Source organism: Rhinoderma darwinii, chromosome 3 (assembly GCF_050947455.1).
Source record: "Rhinoderma darwinii isolate aRhiDar2 chromosome 3, aRhiDar2.hap1, whole genome shotgun sequence".
Lineage (NCBI taxonomy): Eukaryota > Metazoa > Chordata > Amphibia > Anura > Rhinodermatidae > Rhinoderma > Rhinoderma darwinii.
This window is the reverse complement of record NC_134689.1, coordinates 22,517,927-22,540,173: the sequence shown is the minus strand read 5'-3', so window position 1 is coordinate 22,540,173 and position 22,247 is coordinate 22,517,927. Positions and strand designations below refer to the sequence as shown.

Sequence of the window (22,247 nt, the reverse complement as noted above, 5' to 3'; positions counted from 1 at the left end):
AAGAATCCGAAATGTTCAGCCATGTTTGTGACATATGGTTAGTTAAGCAACGGAGTATTGGACAATGGAACTTGCATTTGGGCCAAGTTTGTTCCTTCTAAGAGATAAGTGGTGACTGCTGAGGTGAGGGTGTGGGATGCTTTGTCAATAATATTTCCTCTGAAGAAATGACCAAAAAATAGCTTCATATGTTTGTTTATAATACATTATAGTATTATCAGCTTTTAACTACTGAAGTGTTGTGATATTGCATCTATAAAACATTTTTTTTATGTATTTATCAGTATTTTATTGATTTTGAAATTGTAATAAGTCTCACGTTGGCAGTATCCTTTTCTCCACGCATTTTGGAATGGAATGCGTTATTGGATTTGGTCTCCATGGTCACTGTCTGGTCCGAGTTCAATGTTTGTAATGGCACTGAGAGTTCAGACTGGGGCTCTGAAAATCTGCTTGAAATTGTAGCTAAACGTTTGACGAACTTCTGACATGTTGTAGTGACATGTCAGAAGTTTGGATTGGTGGGGGTCCGAGCATTGAGACCCCCACCAATTGCTAGAACGAAGCAGCTGAAGCACTCGTATGAGCGCTCAGCCGTTACATGTCTGTTTGGCTTTTTCCGGAAAGCCGATGTATCGGAGTACGGGCTCATAGACTTTCTATTGAGTCCATACACCGATACATTTATTTCCGGAAATAGCCGAACAGACATGAAGCGGCTGAGCGCTCACACGAGTGCTTCAGCTGCTTCGTTCTAGCGATTTGTGGGGGTCTCAGTGCTCGGACCCCCACCAATCCAAACTTCTGACATGTCACTATGACATGTCAGAAGTATGTCAAACGTTTAGCTACACTTTAAAATCTACAAGTATTCTGTTGCCCATATTTTTGGGGCATTCTACAAGATTGAGAAATATCAATTAAGAGCTCACTTCCAGAAATTACAAGTGGATGAATTAGGCTTTGACTTTGTGTTTCTCTTGATAGTCGGAGATAGGACCATGGTTTACAGACTGTAGACAGAGTCCTGATTTCTTGCCTTAATTTATTAGGTGCGTGAATAACACCAGTTACACAAGTTTTGTTGTCACAGCAGGAGATGGGTCCTTAGGGCTAATTTTGTAGATACCAAGCTCCTGCAGGGAATCTCATAAATATAAAACCTAGTCATATAAGTTTAAAGATGAGAAACCCTCTCAACTGTGACATGTGTCTTGAGGGGGTTTATATGTGTATTTAAAAGATATGAGGAAGAATTCTTAACCCTGAGGGTATGTTCACACGATGAGAGGCATTTACGTGTGAAAAGACAGACTGTTTACAGCTGCCTCGTTTAAGGCTGGGTTCACACGACCTATTTTCAGGCGTAAACGAGGCGTATTATGCCTCGGTTTACGTCTGAAAATAAGGCTACAATACGTCGGCAAACATCTGCCCATTCATTTGAATGGGTTTGCCGACGTATTGTGCAGACAACCTGTAATTTACGCGTCGTCGTTTGACAGCTGTCAAACGACGACGCGTAAATGGACTGCCTCGGCAAAGAAGTGCAGGGCACTTCTTTGCCACGTAATTTGAGCTGTTCTTCATTGAACTCAATGAAGCACAGCTCAAGATTTACGAGCGTCTCAGAGCGTCTCAGACGCCTCGTAAATTACGAGGAGGAGCATTTACGTGTGAAACGAGGCAGCTGTAAATAGTCTTGAGCTGTGCTTCATTGAGTTCAATAAAGAACAGCTCAAATTACGTGGCAAAGAAGTGCCCTGCACTTCTTTGCCGAGGCAGTCCATTTACGCGTCGTCGTTTGACAGCTGTCAAACGACGACGCGTAAATTACAGGTTGTCTGCACAGTACGTCAGCAAACCCATTCAAATGAATGGGCAGATGTTTGCCGACGTATTGTAGCCTTATTTTCAGACGTAAACCGAGGCATAATACGCCTCGTTTACGCCTGAAAATAGGTCGTGTGAACCCAGCCTTAAAGGGGCCTTTATATTGCTTTAGTGTACAATTTGTATATTATGTACACATGCAAGTATATGGTCTATTTATGATGTGCTGTATCTCACAAGAGTGATTCTGCTGCTTCATTTTATCGATCTTTGGGGTCTTAGCACTCGAACCCTCACTGATCAAAACTTTTGACATGTCACTATGACATGTCAAAGGTTTTCCTAAAGTTTAGTTACACTTTAAATTGTAATTAATAAAATACATTTTGGAACAAATGTTAAAATATAACTATTTTATGGAATTTCGCAGACTAAACCGACCACATGGGCTCAGTTGCAAAGCCTCGGTGCAGGCGTCCTTGCTCCTTTACACTGGCACCCAAGGAGATTTTTGGTTTGAATTGCACATGTCAACAAAGCTCTCATTCAGCACTACAGGCATTACAGTTCTCAGCATTGTAGAATTTCTTTTTGAATGCAAAAAGTAAATACATAAAAAAATGAAGCCATTTTATGTGTATATTGCGAAATAGTGTCAATTTTTATCCTCCGTGTTTCGAAAAAAAAAGTGCAAAAATTAGAGCTTGCTTTTGATTAGTGCAAGTAGAAAACACAAGGGAATATAAGAAAATCAGGAAAAAAAACATCTACAAAATGTTTTCAATGTGTTAAAAAGTAAAAATGCCTTAAATATTTACACTGTTAAAGTGGGTTGCAGAAATAATGATTAAAACTGCATTACTAAACTAAGGCAAAACCCAAATAATAAATCACAAAACAAAAATAAAATAAGACTATGGCGTGATATATGAAATAAAGTCAACGTTACCTGTGTATTTAAGACTGGAGTTTTCTTGCAACGCTCTGTTTCTGCTGGAGATGAAAGGTGAGAGCCGTCTTACAATCCTGGACTTGACATCGGGAAGTGGGTGTTACTGCAGGTGAGTAAATATTTTACATGTAGAGAACAAGTGCCTTTTATCCAGCTGGTTCATCTCTGCTGATTGGTTCAGCATTATAGATAGTAAGGAGATAGGAGGTAGTTGCGTACTCAAACGTTATTTTTCAGGTTGACACAGAAGGTGCGCACAGCCACAAGTATACTCCATTCTTACCAATATGGCAGGCACAGAATTAGGCACGGCTCATGCAGGCGATAATGGCTAGCTTGCTGTAAAATGTTGCAGATATGGCCAAGGGCATGACTGGATTAAAGTGATCATACTTTTGTATCAAGACGTGAATGCTGTCTATTACTCTGATGGTAACCATATCATTGGTCTAATGGAGCAGAGTTAATAAGAATGTATGTCGATTTTAAGACCTCAATTACATAACTCATTGGTTTGTTAGGGCTTGTTCACATCAGCGTCACCCTTCTGTTTATGGGTTCCGTCAGACCTTTCTGTCGGAGGAACCCATGAACGGAAACCAAAAGTATACCATAGCTTTCCGTTTGCATTACCATTGATTTCACTTTTGGCTTCCATTTGGCTTCCATTGTTAATGGTTTCCATTTGTCTCCGTTCCATAAGGTTTCTGTTTTTGGGGAGGAATCAATAGCATAGTCGACTATTGTCAGGCTATTGTTTCTGCCAAAACAAAACGGAAACCTTACGGAACGGGGACAAGCGAAAACCATTTGGAACAGAAGCATTGCTATTGAAATCAATGGTAATGCAAACGGAACCTATGGTTTCCATTGATGGGTTTCTCCGACAGAAAGGTCTGACGGAACCCATGAATAGAAGCCCGACGCAGATGTGAATGAAGCCTTAATAAATATAAAAATATCAATGACATAATGACCGTCCTCTTACATGTATATACAGGCCATAGAACAAGCAAACTGTGGTGATAAACCTTCTTCAGGAGTGGTGCACCGTACATATTAAATACCATGCTATCTCCTTTTCTTCATCTTAAACCTAAAACAAATACTACAGTGTTTCCTTACAAATAGCTTGTTTTCACAGTACACGCAGAAACTGCATATTTGATAAGCATGAACAGAACTGTTATATATGTCTACTTTTACCTTGTGAGATACATATCTGCGATTAAAACGTAGCTAACATAATCAGAAGAACATGTGAATGCATGAAACTGTAAACATTACATCTTGGGGGAAAGTGGTATGTTCCTCACATTCCAACAGCCTGTCATTTCTTGTTCCCTGCCTGCAAGATCTCTGTAAATGTTTAGTAACCTCCTCACCCACTCATCAAAAAAAAAATCTTCTTGAGCTATACATAAAATAATAAATGGAGGAAGGGTAGGAGGGGGATGCAGCTGCAGTTTCACTCCCTCTCTCTGTATGAGAAGGCATGCTATGAGAGGGTAGCAGAAGAGAGAAGACATCTGATTGGCTCAAAGTGCTAAGCACTGTGATAAAATTACATCGGGAAGAGCCCCACCCCTCTCAGAATGACTCTTGAATATGCTAATTTTTCTCCCGCTGAGAAATGGAAAATATGAAGTTAAAAAAAATGTTTTGCTTCACCCATAGCTGCCTAAGGAGCGATTGGGTTTTTGTTTAATGATAGGTTCTCTTTGACAAAGAGAGTATAAAGGGGTACGGGAGGGAAAGAAGGTAGTGACAGCTGATCTGTATATTATCCATGTACTCTAAGGGGTCTAAGAGGAGGACTAGAGGAGACACTTATAGGTAGGGGTAAGGTTATGATTTCTGGGTCTCTGATACTCTGCTCCCTGACGTGAGGTTTTCATCTTTTCTCATGATAGTATTATATTTTTTAGAAAAGCAAGGCCTTATGAAGATTGGTGGACGCCTCTTGGCAAAACATTTGGTTTGGGGGACCATGAACAATATCATATAAGGCATGGCTAAGTTAGGCTTGCCAAAGACATCAGATCATTTTCAGCAGGGCCTGCTGACTATCTAATATGTAAGGGGGCAGCCCCACTCTCTCCTAATATATGCTATTGAGGAGAACAAGGATCGGGCATGTTTGGTTTTAACATGCCAGTTTCTTTGTCTAGTGGATTTTTGTCAGCCGCTTAACCCCCTCAATAAACCCAGGGGCGGACATAACATATGTATGTGCAACCTGTGCAGCTGCACAGAGGCCGAGTAGGCAAGGGGGCCCATGGTCACCTTAAAAGCAGCTTCTTACATCTATTAGATTGCATGTAAGGGACCGAGCTAATGAATTTCGTGGCTCACCATTACTGATGGATTGTTAGAGAGACATAAGAGGGATTGATCTATGGTGAGCTATTCGACAGCAAGGGGCCCTCTTCTGTCTGCGTTTGCCCCTGAATAAACCTTAACCCTCAGCCACTGGATTTCTTCTAGTAAGCAGTGCAGTAAGAGGGGGCATTAACGCTCTGAATAGAAAGTTCCAACCATTAGTAATTCATTATATCTCTTGTCCAGAATGGAAGGAGGTAAAGACCCTCCCTGACTAGTTGTTTGAATTTAGTTCTCTGAAATTGTATTTTGGCCCCAAATTGAGACTTGGTATGAACTATGGAGGCTGTACTTTTTTTTATTTTTATCACACACTAATATATATATTCTCGCCATCCAGTAGCAATGGGGATGGGACCTAAAGCAGTGGGGATGGGACCAGCCATGGCCCTCTCTACAAGCCACCCATAGCAGCTACATGGTCTGCCTCTATGACATGGATGCCTTTGATATACTTCTCCAGGAGAAATTAATTTCAGCAAACAAACATAGATAGATAATATTATTTCTCAGGAAAATACTTAACACAATAATTCTGAGAAGGAAGCACAAATAACTTTCATGAATCCAGCTTTACCAGCTACACACGTTTTAGGCAAACAATATCTTCACATGAAATATTTAACTTGGCTGCAATGGAATTCTTCATAACGTACCCTGTCTACAATATGCAAACAACAGAGTATCTCCAAATATATTTTTTTTTTTTTTTTTTTTTTTTTTTTTGTTTTTGTTTTTTTTTAAACATTTTTATTGAAGAAAAATCAAAGGTTCATACAAAGAACTAGTACAAAATACAGTTATACATAAAGAAAGAAAAAAAAACATGGTCAAAAACATTAAAGCACATATTGTCTGCCTAATACATTTTGACAGTTCCTTAGAAAGATCATGAATGAAATCACATAGATAATCACGACACTTCAGTAAAGCATGCCTGGGAAGTCCGGAATGAGCTATCCCTCCGAATAACAACAAACATCATCAATCAGTTTGCTTCAAGATTCCCAATGAGCCCTTCAAATCCTCTGTGTGATACCACCTGGAGAATCGAATTCTTGACATAGTTTCTCTGATCTCATCTGAAGTAAGGTGAGTAATAATAAATGGTTTCCATTTTGCAAAAAATGTTGTTACTTTTGTACTGCTATGTCTCTCAGTGTCAAGCCTATCCGAATATAAGTAGAGTTTCAGCTGATCTGACACATCGGTTATCGAGGGTACGTGACTGGTAATCCATGTATTCAATAGACATCGTTTCGCCACCAAGAGAATGACATGTATCAAAGAGGGCAATTTATGTTCCTTTTTAGATTGAGGTATTATAGGAGTTATATAGTGAAATAGTATCATCAGAGGTGTCATCTGAATGGGGATTCTCCACATGGTATTTATATAGCTAAGTATGCTTTTCCAGTAATCTTGGATCTGTGAGCATGTCCACATACCATGATAAAGGTCCGTACAGGGCTTGTGACATTTCGGACAGCTTGTCAATCTGTCAGGATTATGAGATGTAACAGGTAAATTAAAGGCATATATAGCTGCGTGTATTAGTTTAAAATGTGTTTGCCTCCAGGTTTCATTTATAATATGCTTTCTTAATAACAACCAACCCTCCAGAATGCATGCAGAAACTTCAGTATTACGTAATACCTTCTCCCAATAGGGAAATCTGAGTGGTAATTTATAAGTCCCACATTTATCTCTTATCGTCTGATATATGGCAGAAATCGAGTTTGCAGTTAATCTCTGATCTAATAATTTGTCAAAATCATTAACAGATATTTCCCTAGAAATGTTACCAAAGCTCTTGACACAGAATGATTTAAGTTGCATATACTGGAAGGTCTGATCACCCTGTAAGTCAAATCCTTGCATCAGCTCTGTAATAGTCTTTATACGTGGTATAGAATCATGCAATATATGTGCTATAGTAGTGATGCCGCTCTGTTTCCAACTTCTGAAGAATTTATTAAGCCTTCCAGCCAGAAAATCTTTGTGACTCCAGAGGGGCAAATGTTTAGAAAACTGGAAAGAAAGACCAAATCGCTTTCTCAATTCTTTCCAGGTTGCTATTGTGTCACGTATCGTGATTGAGTGTTTTGCAATCAGCGGGAGAGAAGCATAACTGGAATGCACTAATGACATCAGATCAGCTGGTTCCACCAATGCAGACTCCAAAGCAAAATTAGAATATGAATTAGAGGAATGAGCCCAATCCACAATGTGCCTGCTCAAACATGCCAAATTATAGGTTCTGACATTAGGGACATTTAACCCTCCCTGTGTTCTACTCAGACACATCTTAGCTAAAGATATCCGGGACCTCTGCCCTTTCCATATAAATCTGGTAAATGCCCTATTCAAATTAGTGACATCTGTATGCTTCAGGAGAAGTGGTATGGTCTGTAAGTGATACAAAATCTTAGAAAAGCTCATCATTTTAATGACATGTGCCCGTCCCATTAAGTTTATTGGAAGTGTTTCCCACCGTCTCAGTTCAGACTGTATTTTATGTATTATGGGGGGATAATTAAGACCATATATGGAAGCCGAGGTTTTACCTATTTTGATCCCCAAGTAACTTATGTGTGTATGAGCAATTTTCAATCCCACCAAGTCAATAGCCTGTCGATCTAAATGAGTAATGGGGAATAAATTAAGAAACTCACATTTTTCGGGGTTAATTTTGAATCCCGACACTAACCCAAAGTCACCAATATGTTGAAATACTGGCTGTAAATGAGTAGCAGGATCTGACATAAATAATAAGATATCATCAGCGAAGAGGGCAGTACGCACCATTTGAGATCCTATTTGAACGCCCTGAAATAAGGAAGTCCTCTCCAAATTATATGCTAACGGTTCCAAAGCCAAATTAAATAATAAAGGGGACAAGGGGCATCCCTGTCTGGTACCCTTTTGTAAAGGAAATAATGACGATCTACAACCTGGTGAATATACAGCCGCTCGTGGTTCCTTATAGAGTGCCGAAAGGAACGTTCGGAAACTACCTATTAGACCAAATTTGTCTAGTACCAAATCCAGCCATTTCCATCTAACGTTATCAAATGCCTTTTCGGCATCTAAGGCTACCAATGCATATTGCTTGGTAGATCGAGTTTGAGCATGTGTGGCATCTAGGACAGTCAGAACCCTTCTGATGTTAGTTACTGCTGCCCTGCCACGCACGAAACCCACTTGAGTCGGATATATTAGATTAGGGAGTATATAGGAAAGTCGCTCGGCAAATATTTTTGCAATGAGTTTCAGATCTTGATTAATTAAAGATATTGGGCGATAGGATGAGGGCAGTAAAAGATCCTTACCCGGTTTAGGGAGCACTCTTATATACGCCAAGTTAGCTGCTGGGGGTATATCTGCACCATGCAATATGGAATTAAAGTAGGCTACCAACGCAGGTGTAATTTGCTGCCTGAGAACCTTGTAGAACTCAGCCGAGTATCCATCAGGCCCCGGTGACTTGTTATTCTTAAGGGCTTGGATTGTCCGCAAAACCTCTTCCTCCGTTACCTCTGCATTTAGTGCATCCAACTGTGCGGAAGTCGGAGCTGGTAGATCTAATGATTGAAGGTATTGGCAACCAAGATCTTTATGAAATGGAGTGCCATCTGCATATAATTGCCTGTAAAACTGCTCAAAAGTGTGCATTATTTGTGATGGCTCAGTGTGAACTGTGCCATTGCTATCTTTAATTTTGGATATATGGGAGGAGGGTCTATGCCCCCTAGCCAGATTAGCTAATAACCTGCCAGATTTGTTACCGAATTTAAACAACTCCGCCTCCATCATTGAACGATGAATACGCTCTCTGCGGTCAAGCCATAACTCAAATTTCGTTCTGGTGAGTTTCCATTCCTGCAACGTGGTCGAGGAAGGTTGTAGAATATATTTATTGTAAGCCGCCCTAAGGGCATCACTACTATCTTGATAATGTTTCTGGGTGATTTTTTTGAGTTTAGAAACGTGCGCTATCAATCTACCTCGAAGTACAGCTTTCGCTGTCTCCCAGTATAAGGAGGGATTGTCGCTATGTCCCTTATTAAAAGAGTCATATTCCAACCACCAACCACTCAAAAGCTCTGTGAAGGATTCATCTTTTATCAAAAAAGAAGGAAAACGCCAAATAAAATCGTTTCCACGTATGTGCATGTCTGCTACCTCCAAGCAGACTGGTGCATGATCCGAGATTAATAGTTGTTCTATAGTTGGATTAGTCATGCGAGGTAAAAGCGAAGTCCCTGCCAAGATGTAATCAATCCTTGACCAAGACCCATGAGCATTAGAGTAGTGTGTGTATTCCCTCCCATCTGGATTAAAAGATCGCCATACATCCACCAGTTGCAGATCTGAGAGGAAAGATTGTAAGATTTTATCAGATGCTCTCACTGTCACTGGAGATGTTCTCATGCCCTTCCTATCTTCCATGTGCGACAATACAGTATTCAAATCTCCTGCAACAATTTTGTTGCGGGCATTATCAAGTGAAATTTGGATCTGTAAGTCCGCGTAGAATTGCTTGTTATCCCCGTTCGGTCCATAAATGTTATAAATGCTAAGTTCCCCCGCTGGAGTATCTAAAAGGGTATGGAGAAGCCTGCCTTCCAAGTCTGCATGTTGGGACTTTACCTGAAAAGCTAATGATTTACTCAAAAGCGTAAGAACTCCACCTTTTCTATCAGCAGAGGCTGATCCTAGTACTTCTCCCACCCAGAATTTTTTCATCCGAAAAAAATCCCTTTCACGTAAATGAGTCTCCTGGAGGAGGGCTATGTCAGCTCCCAGACGCTTCAGGTGCCGGAGTACCATAGAGCGTTTATGAGGGGACAGTAGTCCCTTGACATTCCATGTCACAATCTTCATGGGGGGAATAGAGTAATACACGATTTAATGTCTAGGAGTTCTGTCCACACCCAGCATAACATAAGATATAGGCAATAATATAAGAATTTGCAGTCCTGACCAATTTGTCTATGCACATATATAACCAATTGAACAACAAAATAACAAACATTAACCATAGCAGTAAATCTGCAAATCTCCTGTGGGAGAATAATCATCATAAATGGACTTCGCTTTTTTCCGACATGCGGAGTGCCCGTGCGGCCATTTGTAAAGATAAGGAGGTCGTACCAACCATTGGTGAACTTAACCCGACATATCGACTCCATCAATTACCCTTTACACATTGAATATCGCAGAACTAAAACATAGCAATATGCATTTTGTATATCAACCATACTCACGTATCCCCATATCCTGTCATACCACAGAGTAGGAGGATGGTCATCTATTGCAAATATGAGCATAATGCATGAAAGCAATCAAATCAGTCCTTCAGATATTAAAGGAAAAAATAGTGGTTAAGACAGTGGAAGAGATCCTATAGTCCCGATGTCAGCGGTGTTTCAGAGGCGTCTTCGCCGCCCCAATGGCGGCTGTTGAGGACCGCGTTCTGCTTGCTGCAGCCGTTGCATATGTTCCAGATGATGAGGCGGCCAAAAGATCAGACAGTACTGTCTCCGCTTCTTCAGGATCCGTGTAGATCTCATTGGTGCCATCTGGCCTGGTAAGGCGTAGTGTCGCTGGATATTGAAGCTGAAATCGCCATTTATTGTGATGAAGCGCTGTACAAATCTTGCTGAACGCTCTGCGCCTGCGGGTGAGCTCAACAGAATAGTCTCCAAACAATAGCACATTTACCCCTTCAATGCGTAAGGGCTGGGCCTTTCTTTTATAAGCTCTCAAAATGGCCTCTTTTTCTGAGTAGTCGAGATACTTGGCTATAACTTGTCGAGGTCGATCAGGCTGACTCCTAGTCTGTGGCATGGTAGTGCGCTGCATATTGTCAGGGCCCAGACGGTGTGCTCGCTCAACTTTAAACGGTCCCTCCAAATCGAGAAGGAGAGGTATTTGCACCGCACATATGTGAAACAGTGCACTGGCAGGCACAGATTCCGGGAGACCCACCAACCTTAAATTACTGCGTCTGGACCGATTTTCTAGGTCATCAATTTTTTCCAAAATGCGGCCTTTTTCCCTCAGCAGATCTCTAATATGCGTGTGTGCTTTCGCCATATCATCCTCAGCAGCTGAAATGCGATGCTCCGCTTCATCTAGTCTGGCGGTATGCGCAGCAACTTCCGATTGTAGAATCTGAAGAGAGTCAGTGATAGTTTTAGCCAACGTAGATTGTAAATCCGGTGAAATCCGTTTAGCTACTTTAATAGCCAGTTTTTTATAATCAATGTGAAGAGGCTGTGCATTAGATTTGGAGTCCTCAGACTCTGCCTCAGATGAAAGATCTTCCACTTCCTCTTTGCTAGCAGACGAGCGGCTCGCCGCCATCTTATCTGTGCGAGACGTCGGAGACATGTCTCCCTCAAGATGTATAGATGCAATCACTCCTCCGGTAAGTAAAAGTGTCTTCCTCTGTAGGGTTAAGAAAACAACCCTGAAGGTTTTCTCTGCGTTGTAAATCACAGGAGCTTATGATTTAGGGAGGCCACTACGGAGCACTCGTCTCCTGCTTCTTCACATGTCGGCGCCGGAACCGGAAGTCCAAATATATTTTTAGTGGCATAGAAAAGGTTGTCTGAGGTTTATATTGTAGGATTATTCAATTGAATTTTTTTCACATTTTTCCTATAAAATGCAGCATTTTTAGCACTGTGTAATACTACATTTCACCTGCAGGGAAACGTCTGCTTGCCCACATCAGTTTTACCAGCAGGGCGGCTTACTGCGGAGAATGAGTTGTTAAATTTTGACAACAAATTTAACTTATCTTCTGATATGACAAAAAACATGATGAAGTATAGAACATTGAAGGGGTTCCATGAGCTACAACATTTACAGAGCAAGGGTCAGTGGTCTTGGTAAAATATTGAAATGAATGGCACCTAAAGGAAAGGACTGTGATGGAGACTTGAGCTCCAGAAACCTTCATAAGCATTAAAAGATATAACACCGGCGGCAGGAGCCACTCCTGCCGGCGGCACCCGCCGCCAGGTCACCTAACTGCCCCACCAGTGGCTGAGTACCTCTGCTGCTTGTGACCGCCGACGCCTCTGTCCTGCAGCCTGTGGCCGCGCTCCTGCTCGCGGCCGCATGTTTCTTAGGGCTCCCTTGCCGCCTCTTAAACGGCCAGGGTACATGCATTCACAAACTTCCCTAACCAATCTCTGCTGCTCAAGGCTTATTTAAGGCAGCTTCTATGATCATCTGGTGCTTGAGCAACTTTGGTGCGACCCCGCGTTTCCTGCGAAGGTTCCCGTTTGCATCCAGCTATCTGATACCAGTCCGTATCCACCTACCTGCTACCAGTCTGTATCCAGCTACCCGCTATAAGTTTGTATCCAGCTACCCACTACCAGTCTGTATCCAGCCACCTGCTACCAGTCTGTATCCTGCTACCTACTCCCAGTCTGTGTCCTGCTACTCACTACCAGTCTGTATCCAGCTGCCAACTACCAGTCTGTATTCTGCTACCAGAGACAAGCCTGAGTCCTATTACCTGTTGGCAACCCGTGTCCTGCTGCAAACCTGAAGACCCGCTACTTGTTACTATCTGTGACTTCAGATCTGCACCCATCTGCCAAGGTATCATCTGCTAGTTCCTGTACCCACGTATACTACACCGTTGTCTCCTCTTCCCCTGGGCCAGCTTTTACACCGCCTCAAGAGGTAGCGACCTGGTAGCCTCCCTACAGCAAAGTCCAGAACCTTGTAAGGGGATTAAATAGTGAGCATCGGGGAGGCTACTTAGACAACACCCTAAGAGGTAGCAGAGTTGGACTCTTTACCAAATACTGCGGCCTCTTCATTGGGTGACATGCCCACTTTAAAGAGGAAAGCCATCAAAATGAATAATTTTCAAGTCAGTCCCAGGTAACTCCTTCTACTGCCCTCATCCAGTTGGTTCAGTCTATGGAGTTAAGCCACCTGTACCATCATTAGAAAGCATGGCTGCTAGGTTTGGTTCAAAACCACAGAACCACAGGGGGCGCTGTGGTGCCCAGCTTATGCAGCCAGGCTTTCCAACACTAGGACACCTGAAAATGAACACCCCTGGTATAGGCAACTTGAAAGGAAAGGGGACATGGCAAGTATTTTTCTTTTTTTTAATAATCTGGATGATAAATAGAAGTTATGTAAGCCATAACAAGTTTAATTAAAAATGCTTTCGAACATAGAGCCAAATGTAAGGAAGAGAAAAATGTGTGACTTGAATAAGAGTAAACATAGTAAAATGTTATTAGATCATGTCTGCCAATGCATGCGGAATAATAGCATCCAGTGACAGCTCCTACAGATGACAATTGTGATTACCAGGTGTTCTGCAAAGGTCCATGTACCTAGAACTATAAGGAGCACATCAGTGTGATCACTGGCAGCGATAAGGAGACCAGGGGCCGGGGTCTGTTGGCAGCTCCATAGAAATGAATAGTGCACCGGTCGCGCTTGTGTGCATGCGTGACCAGCGCTCCTTTCATTTTTATTGAACTGCGCAGACTCCGGAAGTCCGAGGTTTGTCATGGAGAACTTCGGGGGAATTTCGGTCCCCCGGTCTCCTTATCACTGCCAGCGATCACACATGTATCCCCTATCCTATGGATAGAGGGTTCATCTCTTTTGTAGGACAAACTATAGGCCGCCGTTTTTTTGGGGGGGGGTTTGGGGCTGTATGGCGTTATCTACAGGGGGGGCTGTATGGCGGTATCTACAAGGGGGGCTGTATGGCGTTATCTACAAGGGGGGGCTGTATGGCGTTATCTACAAGGGAGGGCTGTATGGCGTTATCTACAGGGGGGTTTGGGGCTGTATGGCGTTATCTACAGGGGGGTATGGGGCTGTATGGCGTTATCTACAGGGGCGTTTGGGGCTGTATGGCGTTATCTACAGGGCGGGCTGTATGCCGTTATCTACAGGGGGGGCTGTATGGCATTATCTACAGGAGGGGCTGTATGCCGTTATCTACAGGGTGGGCTGTATGGTGTTATCTACAGGGGGGTTTGGGGCTGTATGGCATTATCTACAGGGGGGCTGTATGGTGCTATCTACAGGGGGTTTGGGGCTGTATGGCATTATCTACAGGGGGGGCTGTATGACGTTATCTACAGGGGGTTTGGGGCTGTATGGCGTTATCTACAGGGGGCTGTATGGCGTTATCTACAGGGGGCTGTATGGCATTATCTGCAGTGGGGAGGCTGTATGGCGTTATCTACAGGTGGGCTGTATGGCGTTATCTACAGGGGGGGCTGTATGGTGCTATCTACAGGGGGCGCTGTGTGGTGGAATCTACAGGGAGGCACTATCTACAAGGGGGGGTTGTGTGATACCCAGGGGAGGGGGGGCCCCAGTCAAAAGTTTGCTATGAGGCCCAGTCTTTTCTAGTTCTGCCCCTGGAGCACATAGATCATGCAACCAAGATGTACAATAGGGATGCAATGCCATAAGTTTGTAGAATTGATAAGTGTGATCATTAGGCCACTAGTTTTTTTCTTGCTCACTCACCAATCATTTCAGAAACCACGAACGCTAATTTAAAGAACCTTGTCCCAATACCAGGTACCTTAAAGCATGGGCGCACAACCTACGGCTTGCGATGTCATTCTGTGCAGCTTTCAACCACGCTTGTCTGTGTCCTGGCAGTTCAGAAAGACACGGCTGTACTACTGATGCAGAAAACCTGCACTGATAATAGATATTATTGCAGAAAATACATGTTAGTGTGCTCTAGTGGCTGCTGACATGCAGTGGCGTAGCTAGGTTCTCCTGCAAGCGGGGAAAATAATTAGATTGCCCCCCCCCCTAACTTCTTTCCTGACATTCCCTTCCCCCTCAACATTTTTGCTTTCTGTAACTTTTTTCCACATTTTTTTTTTATGTAACTAGAGTATAAAACCATATGTACATTTTACAAGTAATATATTTATATAACAGTAAATTAACTGGTTCCCGACCGCTGGCTGTATTTTTACGGCCAGCGGTCAGGGACGGGTCCTTAAAACCCGAGCCATAGACTTTTTACGGCTCGGGTTTTAACTTGGTGCCCGCACGATCGGGCAGCTTAATGTCGGGTTTCCGGCTGTCAGTGACTGCCGGGGACCCTGAGGAGAGGATAGAAGCAGCTTTCGCTGCTTCTGTCTTCTCCAATGTCTTTTTACACAGCGTTCAATGAACGCTGTGTATAGGAATAGAGACAGCAGCAGCGGCGCTGTCTCTATTCCTCCCGGTGATCATGTGACTGGTCACATGATCGCCGGGTGCTGTTACTTACAGACTGCTGCTGGGTCTTACTAGACCCAGCACAGCCCTATTAGTGACAATCGTCACTATGAGAGGGCTGATTTCCCCTGTAACTGGGGCTGCTGTGCATCTCCAGTTACAGTGGAAAAACATGGTGTAAAAGAAAGAAAAAATATATATAGAGTTCCCCAAAGGTCTTTTTTGACCTTTGGGGGACAGACCATAGCAATAAAAAAATAATAAAGTAAAGTGCAAAAAAAAATGTAATAATAAATACACATAAAATACCCACCCCAAAAAAAAACGTTCCCCCCGCCAATCATTGTTGTAACGCTAGCGCTGACCCAATTACCCTAATATAGACATGTAATATATAAAAATTTACGGTAGACAATGACGATCACAAATAAAAGGTCTATTTTAGGGTAAAACTATGTTATTACCAAAAAAAAATAGCTGAAACGTAAAAAAGCTTATTTTTTTACTATTATTTTCAAACTTTATGAATAAAAATTCTAAAATAGCAAAAAAGGTGTGTATAAAAACGATAAAAAATGAAACCTGCATTGTCTACGGAAAAAACGTTGCAAAAATCACGTCGTTAGCCCAACAAATAAAAACGTTATAGCCATTTAGCTAACACGTGCTAAAAATGGCTAAACGGTGTCTGGTCCTGAAGGCGCAAAATAGCCCGGTCCTGAACTGGTTAAAATAAAATACATTTAAGAGGCCACACACAGCCCCCCTTGAAGATAACGCCACACACAGTCCCCTTGAAGATAGTGCCACACACAGCCCCTCTCTTGTAGATAACGCCACACAGCCCCTCCTCTTGTAGATAGCACCACACACAGCCCCCTTGTAGATAGAGCCACACACAGCCCACTTGTAGATAGCGCCACACACAGCCCCCTTGTAGATAGTGCCACACACAGCCCATTGTAGATATTGCACACAGCTTTCGCATGTAGATGGTGCCACACAGCCCCCCCTTGTAAATGGTGCCACACAGCCCTCCATTTTAGATGGTGCCACACAGCCCTCCCTTGTAGATGGTGCCACACAGCCCCACCTTGTAAATGGTGCCACACAGCCCTCCATTGTAGATGGTGCCACACAGCCCTCCCTTGTAGATGGTGCCACACAGCCCCCCTTGTAGATGGTGCCACACAGCCCCCCCCCCCCCCTTGTAGATGGTAGACCAAGGCGGGACCCTTACGTAGTCGGATGTGATCCAGTAGGTCATCACGCTGGTCTGCGCTGGGACCCCGTTCCACCGTTTTATAGGCTCCAGGCCTAACATGGCCTGTAGCCTAGTGACGGCGGAGCAGGGAGCTGTTCCGCCATAGTTCTCAATTGTATCTGTGTCCGGAGGAGAAAGATACAATTGAATGTGGCAGTCAATAGCACCGGGGCCCTGACCTAACGGCTTATGCACATTGATTTGTTATATGGTGAACAATGTGGAGATGGAACTGAGAACCATGCTCTTATACAAATAATATATTTTAAGTAAATATGATTATGTGTCACTGTGTATAACATATTGTATAAGCATCTCAATAGTTACAATCAATATACATTAATATGGAGTTGGTTCCCCCGTTGCAGCTTCCACTATTCTGGGGGCTTTCTACAAGATTTTGTAGGGTGTCTGTGGGAATTTTTTGTTCATTCATCCAGTAGAACATTTGTGAGCTCAGACACTGATGTTGGAGGAGGGGGCCTGGCTCGTAATCTCCGTTCTAGTTCATCCCAAAGGTGTTGGATAGAGTTGAGGTCAGGACTCTGTGCGGCCAGTCAAGTTCTTCCACACCAAACTCCCCCCACCATGTCTTTATGGACCTTGCTTTATTCACTGTGGAACAGTCATGCTGGAACAGAAAAGGGCTGAACCCCAAACTGTACCCACAAAGTTGTAACCTACAATTGTCCAAAATGTCTTGGTATTCTGAGGCATTAAGATTTTCCTTCACTGGAACTAAGGGACCCCTGAAAAACAACCCCATAGCATTATCCCTCCTCCACCAAACTTTACAGTGGGCACAATGTAGTCAGGCAGGTAATGTTCTCCTCGCATTCACCAAACCCAGACTTGTCCATCAGACAATTCATTACTCCACAGAACACGTTTCCACAGCCCATGGCTGCTTTACACCACTCTATCCGACGCTTGGCATTGTGCTTGGTGATGTAGGACTTGCACGAAGCTGCTCGACCATGGAAACCCATGTCATGAGGCTCCCGGGGCACAGTTTGGTGTGGATGTTAATGCCAGAAAAGGTTTGGACTCTGCAGTTATGGAGTCAGCAGAGCGTTGGTGACTTTTATGCACTATGCACCTCAGCACTCGGCGACCTCGCTCTGTAACTTTAAGTGGTCCCCACTTCGTAGCTGAGTTGCTGTGGTTCCTAAACGCTTCCACTTTACAATAATATCACTCACAGTTGATGGTGGAATATCTAGGAGGGAAGAAATTTCATGAACTGACTTGTTACAACGGTACGGTGGCGTCCTATTACAGGATCACTCTGGAATTCAGTAAGCTCTTTAGAACGTTCTTTCATAAATGTTTGTAAAGGCGACTGCATGAATAGGTGCTGAATTTTATAAACCTGTGACAATGGGACTAAAAGAAACACCTGGATTCAATGATTAAGAGATGTGTCCCAATACTTTTCTCCATATAGTGTATATTCATTACTGTTCTCACTTTTTCAGTTTGTATCGTGCATTGTAAGAAACCATCAGTAAACCGACAAATCTGTATGGCCACACATAGCAGTTGTAGTTTGGCAGATGTGCAACTGCTGTTTGGTTGAATCAGATCGGTTTTTCAATGCTCATTTACAGTAAGTCCACACGTTTTTGCATATAAAACTGCAGTTTTTCCTGCAAAAACATAAATTACATAAATTAGGATTGTAAAACCGAGCAGATTTGTGGTAGAGCAGTACCAGAAATTAAGTCAAACCGCGCCCGCAACTTTTTGTCTTATCCTAATTCTGGGTGTCTAGGTATAAGTCTGGCTCATGACCACCTAAATACCCCCTACACTCCTCATGAACACATGTACATACACTATGTGGTCCAAAGTATGTGGACAACCCTCTTAATTATTGATTTCATTATGGACCTCAACCCCATCGTACACCTTTGCAATGAATTTGACGTTTCATATTGAGATCCAGACCCTCTCGTCCTACATGCTCTTTTGGCTTAATGGGCACAAATTTCCACAGACTCACTCCAAAGTCTTGTGAAAGCCTTCCCAAGTGGAGGCTGTTATAGCTGCAAAAGGAGGCCCCACTCTATTTTTATGCCCATAGATTTGTAATCCGATATCCAACAAGGTGCGATTGTCAGGTGTCCACATACTTTTGGCCAGGTAGTGTACAATGCAGGTACTAGAAGTGCATATGCTAACTAGGCCAAGTTCTTTTCGTAACTCATTAATCCAAAATCCGTCTGAAGGGTCACACAATTAGCGTTTATGGGAACAAAAAGATACATTTTGCAATTTTCTGCAGAATGAGTCGATAACTTGGAATTTTAACACCGTTTTTTTTACTTGTGAGCAATTTGTGTATATTTTGTGGCAATACTAATACTTTAGATTACCATAAAAGTCAGAAGAGGAAGTACATGGATTGTTTACATTGGCGCTGAGTCTGGTTGGTGCAGTTAGGTAATGTTTTATTTTGTATTGTTTTCATGTGACCTGCAGGTTTGAGCTCCAGGGATGGACTGATCTCCCGCTCCTTGCTGTAATATTATATGGGATGGGGTCTGTGGTCTGCCAGGCATAGGTGTGTGATAGAAACTCTGCCCTCTCCACAAATCAAATGCAATTTTCTTTCAATGCAATTCTTTTCTTATTTAACACTTTAGTGATCAGCCTATTTCTTTTTCCGTTGTTTCAGCGTCACATTTTAAAAGACATGTGAGGGGTTGTTTTTTTGCGTGAAAAGATACTTTTTTTTAATGCCACCATTTTGGGGTACATATATCTTATTGATTAACTTGTATCAACATTTTTGGGCGTAATGGAAAAAAAGCAGAAATTCCACCATTCATTTTTGTGTCTTAAATTTACGTCAATACCTTTATTCTGCAGGTCATTCGGATTACGGTGATACCAAATTTATGTCGTTTATTTTATGTTTTACTACTTTTTTCCCTTTTTTTTTTTTTTTTTAAAGAGCCATAACTTTTTTATTTTTCTGCCGATTTACAGATGTAGCCGTCTTTATCTTGACCTTTAACGCATTAAATACACAGTGGCAAGATCCCTTATCTTGACTTTTTCAATGACTTTTCAATGGCTTTTGTTGTGTGATATCGCACTGCAGCAAGTTATCAGAGTCAAGATAAAGATGGCTACATCTGTAGCTATACGATGGCTTGTATTTGGCGGGACAACTTGTCGTTTTTACTGGTACCATTTTGGGGTTCATTCGATTCTTTGATTATTAACTTTTTTAACTATTCTTTGCTGGCAATCCGATTATGCCTTTACTGATTGTGACCCACCCATCAGATTGTCCACAGCGCCCTCCTCCGCCATGGTGTTCCTACACACTCAGAGTGTTGGGGCCATTCCATTCCTGGGCCACATGATGATGATGGAGCCTTCCGAATCAGCCTATCTGGAGACTCTTCAGATTACTCTGGACATCTTTTTATACTTTGACTGGAAGGTCTTTCTGGGTATGTACTTCGACACCGCTCAGGCAAGAATGCTTCTTCCTCAGGACAAAGACCTCCGTTCTCTCACTATAATTGTGTGTCAATACTCTCCAGGGACACATTCCAGTTTCGATCTGATACTGCATGCAGGTCTAGGGCCTGATGGTCTCTGCCATTGAGGTGTTTCCTTTCGCCCAGTTCAACTGTTGTTACACCAAGTCAGGATCGCTCGCGCAAGGGGAGAAGTCCACGAACATTCTGTACAAAATGATTCTTCTTCCCTGGTCGCTTTGTTCTTCTCTCTCCAAGGGTGCTACTCCCCCCAAATTTAACTTTGGCCCATTTCTTTCTAGGATTGGTGGTGGAGCTGGTCCCTCCTCTGAACATGGGTGGGATGGAAGCTTCTGAAACCTGGAAGTTTAAGGCATATGGGAATCCACCCTACGGATGGTGTCAGAAGTAAATTTCTGTATTGGAGCCATGCACAATTAATTTAAATGTTCAGATAGACCTCCGATCGTGATAACGCATAGGTCAATAAGACACCCTATATATAAATCTTTATCAATGCATATGCCATTTGGGGGTTTTGGAGAATAATGCCAGTTTGAGATGATTGTTTATGATAGACTTGAGTCCTGATTCGAGAACACTGTTAGGCTATAACTGTAGAATTAAAAGTAATTATATGGGCATAAGGTGCTAAAAATTCAGTTTTCTCTATGCCCTATGCGCAATTAGTGGGTACACAACTGCCAATGGGGGGGACCAGTGATAATACAGATATTTTTTCTGTTTGGATCATAAAAAAAATGCTAAAACTCAGATTCCAATTTAGCCTGTCAGGTGTAACTGACCATCCACCGGCATTCTCCTTGAAGAATATTCTTATCCAAGGCAACTTCCCTGGGATTTGGCTTTATCAACTGGACGCCCATAAAGTTTATAGTACTTGGATCCCCGTTGTGGACCATATGTATATGCCGGGAGGTGGAGGTACCCCTTTCATTTACTATTTCATTTACATGAGCCCTGATTCTTTTTTTTCTACATAATCAAGGAGGCAACCCCATTTTGCCAAATAGACTACTGATGGTTAATGGCCGTACCAAAAGTTTCTCTGAGTATACCATGAGGGTAACCTCTGTCACGGGAAGCAAACTCTGAGGTAATTTTTGCTTATCTAAAGAAGGTTTTCACATCTGAACAGATTTTTCTGATACTCCAGTATTGTCCCTTAGCAATCCCTTATTTTAGGAAATACAAATGGGCACTCTCTCACCTCAGGAGATTGTTTATTGCTGTTGCTTTTTTGAAAGCCAGAGTCACAATGTACTATCTTCCAATCTGTGTGCCACTATTTTTGCAACAGTAGGTCACTATTAAAGGCGGTAGCAGGATGGGAAGTTTCTGTATAGGGTGAGAATGTGCTGAAAAAGCGAAGAGCTAAAGACATCAGGGCAGCAAACTCTGCAGAGACAAGTCGTGGCCTGGAGAAGTCTTCATAGTGGTCTGAGATAAAAGAGAAGTGAACGAGTCCAATCAAAGAAGACGTCACCTGTAAGTAACTGGAAGTAATTGTACTTTATTTATCCCACTGTATTCACAGCGTAATACTCTGTGGAGCGCCAGTGTGGAACTGGTATGTGACCACTGTATGGGCACTGTATGTTATGCTGCCCGCCAGCAACTTCCAATTACTGGCAGCCGCAACCGCAAACCTCTGAATATTTGCTGGCGTCTCCTCCCTCCAAGACGCCGGCACACACTGCACTCCTCTTCAACTGATGCCCGTAGGGTGCACGCGCAACAGGAAAACATTTCCTAGCCTATCCTAGCATTTCCAGAACTTTAAAAGGAATTCTACCCCCCCCCCCTTCCCTGCCTGAGCAATGTTTTGTCTTTCCTACGTTTGTCTTGCAAATGGTTCCTTAGCTGTATCCTATAGCCCGTTTCCTGAATCCTGTTTCCCGTATCCAGTATCTGTGTCTAGTTCTAGTGCATAAGTCGAGTGTCCGCGCGACTTCACCATCTGTGTCTGGTGCTCGTGCCAAACCGAGTGTCCGAGACGACTTCACCACCTGTGTCCAGTGCCCATGCCAATCCGAGTGTCTGA

At 42.8% G+C, this 22,247-nt stretch overlaps 1 long non-coding RNA gene across 2 annotated transcripts in view; it reads right to left on the bottom strand.

The window, feature by feature from the left end:
• LOC142750908 (uncharacterized) overlaps window positions 1–14,882 on the bottom strand; it is a 30,971-nt gene extending 16,089 nt beyond the window's left edge. The window contains exons 1-2 of one of the 2 annotated variants that reach the window (XR_012882631.1): window positions 14,708–14,882; window positions 2,783–2,888 (exon numbers count right to left, since the gene is read on the bottom strand). This is a non-coding gene — a long non-coding RNA (uncharacterized LOC142750908). The remainder of the gene's footprint in view (window positions 1–2,782; window positions 2,889–14,707) is intronic. The other variant, XR_012882630.1, reaches the window with a different exon arrangement.
• Between the last annotated feature and the right edge of the window lie 7,365 nt (window positions 14,883–22,247).